This window comes from Camelina sativa, chromosome 11 (assembly GCF_000633955.1).
Source record: "Camelina sativa cultivar DH55 chromosome 11, Cs, whole genome shotgun sequence".
In the NCBI taxonomy this organism is placed as follows: Eukaryota; Viridiplantae; Streptophyta; class Magnoliopsida; order Brassicales; family Brassicaceae; genus Camelina; species Camelina sativa.
This window is the reverse complement of record NC_025695.1, coordinates 18,151,083-18,155,696: the sequence shown is the minus strand read 5'-3', so window position 1 is coordinate 18,155,696 and position 4,614 is coordinate 18,151,083. Positions and strand designations below refer to the sequence as shown.

General features: G+C 33.7%; 1 pseudogene; it reads right to left on the bottom strand.

Moving 5' to 3' along the window:
• LOC104723727 lies at positions 1,907-4,442 on the bottom strand (annotated as a pseudogene).

Here is a 4,614-nt window from a genome sequence, read left to right as displayed (position 1 = left end):
ATTTCTGTTTCTCCACAATGTCAAATGCTTGGACTGCATAAATCTCTTCTTGGCACTCCCTTGAACCCATCACAATTGACATCTTGGCACTCCCTTGAACCCATCACAATTGACATCTTCAAAGGGAATAAAGTGTCTTTCAAGAATTGGATCAGAAGTACAGTCTTTCGACAATAAGAGAGAACCAAAATTCCTTACATAAATCTCCCGCTACCCGCTTCAATCATGTGTCCTACAGTCAGTGTAAGTGAGTGTAGTTGTTCAACTTGTTAAAACATATCCAACTCATCTATATTTCTATCTCTATAATAGAAATTGCTATTTTTTTCTCTATATATAGAAGAACTCTATTTCTTCCTCTGTAAATAGAGTTAAACTATTTCATTTTCAAAATAGTCCTTTTAATCTTAAGTTTTTTTTATGACGAAAATAAATAAAATAAGTATTTTTAAGAACTAATAATATAAATGTTTTTAAAAGTTTTAGTATAAATATATATTCTCGAATATTGAGACTACCATTTGCAAAAGATAATTTATATAAATTTCATAAATAATAAATTGATCGTTTGTGGGAAAATACACTAATGCTGATGGTAAAAAATATAGTATATTTTGAAATATTTGCATGTTATGATGCTCTTTATAATAATAAATGCTTAATTTAAATGAAAATAATAATTTTATGAAAGTGTTATAAAAATTAAAGTAAATGAGTCAGTTTGCAATTTTTATATAATAAAATGTGTTAATTGTAAAATAAAATAGTATCTATTTAGAATATTCTTTTTTGGAAGAAAAACTAGAGAAATCCATTTGAACAAAACTTAGGTATATTATAAAAGATACTTTAAAAGCATCTCCAATTCATCTCTATATATGCTTCTATATATAGAGCAGAAAACTATAACAATCTCTATTTTAGAGGCAAATTTATTCTGATCTTGCAAAATAGAAATTGTTATATTTTTTTATTTTTTCTATAAATAGAAAAAAATATAGCAATGTCTAGTAATTGTATTATAGAGTTTCTCTATTTTAGAGATAAAAATAGAAAAATATATTAGAGATGGTCCTACAAATAATTTACAGTAGAACCTCTATAAATTAATACTCTTTAAATTAATAATCGCTATAAATTAATAAATTCTTTCGGTCCCGAGTTGGGCTGGTGTAAAAAATGATATATTTCGATAAAATAATAAGATAATATTTTTTTTGGAAATCCTATGTAAAAATAATGTCCCATCAATATCATAAATTAATAATCAAATAAACTAATATATATATATATATATTTAAGAAAATCTAGTGATATATACCTCTATTGTTGTTTTCTTATCTAAGAAAATCTAATGAAATATGACTCTATTGTTGTTTGCATATTCTTGAATTTGCATTCTTATTAGAGCTCATCTCTAATTTTTTTCATTGTTATATTTTGAAATTGCATCCAAAATTTTTGGAGTCCTAGATGCGATAATTACTTTTTTAGTAACTGGTTCTAAAAGTACCGCAATATTTTCTTCAACTTTATCATTATCACGAAGGATAGTAGTAGCAATGTGAATGATAACAAATTTTTAAATTGTAAATATGAAATTTTTTTTTTATAAATTTATATATTATTAATTTATCGATAAAATAAAACTGCTATAAATTAATAAAATTTCATGGTCCCGACCTTATTAATTTATAGAGGTTTTACTATATTTTGCTTTAAGCGAGACTATTAATTTGTTTTTTGTTTTTTTTTTTTTTTGCCTAAGTGCGATCGCTAATTTTAAAATATAAAGAACATAAACCCAATTAAAATAAAGCGCGAGACAAAGAAACAGAGCATATAATAGAAACACAATTGGATAACAATAATATTACAGAACGACACACTTTTACCAACAGTACGATCTTATAAACATAAAATATGATGCAATTTATCAGGAGTTCAATCAAAGTAGTAGCACAAACGACTGGAAATCTAGTTATTGATATCTAGCAAACCTGGATGCGAGTTATTGATATTATGATGCAAATAAACAGAGACTCAGTTATCACATAATAATTATTAGACCTTTCCTAATAATAATTATTATTATGCATCTCTGAGCAACTGATCAGAGACTAGGAGGAGGAGGGACGGGAATGGTCGTTCCAGCCTCAATCTGACCACGACCAATCAGACGCCAATGTCTGTCGACACGGCGGCTTAGAGCCACCTTCTCACCTACGGTGGTGCAGACAGGCACCGTCAGTTGCACTTTCATCATCTTATTCTTCACTCCTAGAACCTTAGCTCCCGTCGACATCGACCCGATGTTCACCATCAGTATCTCTCCCTTGCTTAGCTTTGCCACCTTCATTTGCTTCTCTTTTTCCTTTGTCCTCACCCCAATAAGACGGATCAGAAGCTCGGTACTCACCTCAAGCTCAACATAGACCTCAGGGAGAGAACCCATTTCTCCAAGCACTTGACCAACCAACCTATCAGCACGGGTTAGCATAGGGTCCATTGTTGTCCCAACTCCGATCAGACCTCCCGGCACAGCAAACTGAAGCTCGTTCTGTTCTGCGTACAATGACGTGATACGGGTGTAAATGGGAGCGCATTTGGGGTTTCCAAGCAAATCTTTGTCAACCATACCAGGTCGGATCTCAATCAATTGGTTGACTTTCAAAACACCCTGCAAAGAAAGCAAAAGATCAAATTGGACCCTGCAATACAAACAAAGGGATGACTGCAGAAGCAGAAGCTACCCAAGCCATGATAAAAGTCATTTACTTTGATTTCCTAATGTTTTACCAATTAAATGGAGGACTGCAGAAATGAAAAAACTACACAACTTCCAGAAAGAAGGCACAAGATAATTTATTTGAACACAGTCCAAGGTAGAGAGAATCAAATCAATACCCGGAAGATACTTCCACCTGCCACTCCACCTTTGATATCATCAACCTCATAGCCAGGTTTATTGACATCAAAAGAACGAATGACTATCATCTTTGGCGGTGACACAAAATCCCTTTTAGGGATTGGAATCTTCTTGACGATGTACTCGCACACAGCATCAATGTGTATTTGAGTTGTGCTGAGACAGGAACAATAGGGGCATCCTCGGCATTTGTGTCCTGCAACAGGTTTATAGCTTAATCAAATGATGAAGAAAATATGCTAACTGATTGATGGGAATATTCAAACCTTTATAAATCTCTGAATTGCAGTGTGCTGTTCGATGGCGGATTTTTCTTGAATGAGATCAATCTTGTTCTGAAGGATTATTATATGCTTAAGGTGCATCATGTCGACAGAAGCAAGATGTTCAGCTGTCTGTGGTTGAGGACAGGCCTCATTCGCAGCAATTAAGAGTAGAGCACGATCCATGATGGCTGCCCCATTGAGCATTGTGGCCATGAGGATATCATGTCCCTGTTGAGAAAACATAAAACACCTCCTCAATGGGTTATAGGACAAGTAAAAGTTTATATTTTGTGAGAAGTGTAAAACTCATCATACCGGGCAATCCACAAATGAGACATGCCTCAGTAGCTTCATCTTGCAGTTCTCAAATCCAGGGACATCGCAATTTGGGTTGTCTTCTTTCCCGCTCCCATAAGACCTAGAAATTTCAACAGATAAGTTGCTAGCTAACCCTCATACACCAAAAGAAGCAATCCAGAACAAAACTCACTTGTAGCACATTGGTCTAGGGCACTTGTTATCCTCGCATTTGAAAATCTTGGCATTTGCATATCCAAGTTTAATGGTAATGTTACGCTCCAATTCATTCTTAAAACGGACAGTCTGCAGAAACAATTCATACCAAGTTAGAAGACCCTCGAGTGACAGAAAATAACTTCATTAGAAACAAAAAGTCAATAGTCCACTACCTGCACACCAGATATAGCTTTCACAACCGTAGACTTTCCGTGTGCAACATGTCCGATGGTTCCTGAAATATATCGATCACAGTTATAATTTAGCCAGAGCCTAAACTGAAACTTAAATAAAGCAGAAAAGGTAATTAAAGCAGAAATTACCAATGTTTATCGTTGCCTGGCGGGATATGACCTCGGGAGACAGAGGATGCAGCTCATTTACATCAAGCTTGCTTAAATCTTGTTCAGCTAAACCCTTGCTCCGCCACATTATGACAAAAAGGAACCGCCTTTATCCTGCTAAAACCAGAATCAATCAATCGAACCGTCTCCACCGGTAAGCTAAAGTCGATTCTAAGGTACCTTAGGGTTCTATACAACCATAGTAACGAAAATCCATTGCCTAAATATCAAAAATAAAAAAAAAAACAAAAAAAAATCTGATTTACTTTGAGATCGACAAACCTGATGGCTTGAAGCCGATTGGAGAAATTTGAGAGGATTAAAATCTTTCGCCAAGACAATCAATCCCTCGTCGAGCAGTCGCCGGAAACCAAAGAGAGAAACAACTTTTATCTTTAGGGTTTTATATATACTTACGGGAGGTATTCGTTTAGGATTTAGAAAAAACTTTAATGACTTTAAAAGTTATTTAAAATATATTGTTATTCAATCAAAACTTTTAAAAACTCTTAAAAAATTTAGTGTTATTGGTTGTGGATTTGTAAAAAGTTATCTAAAA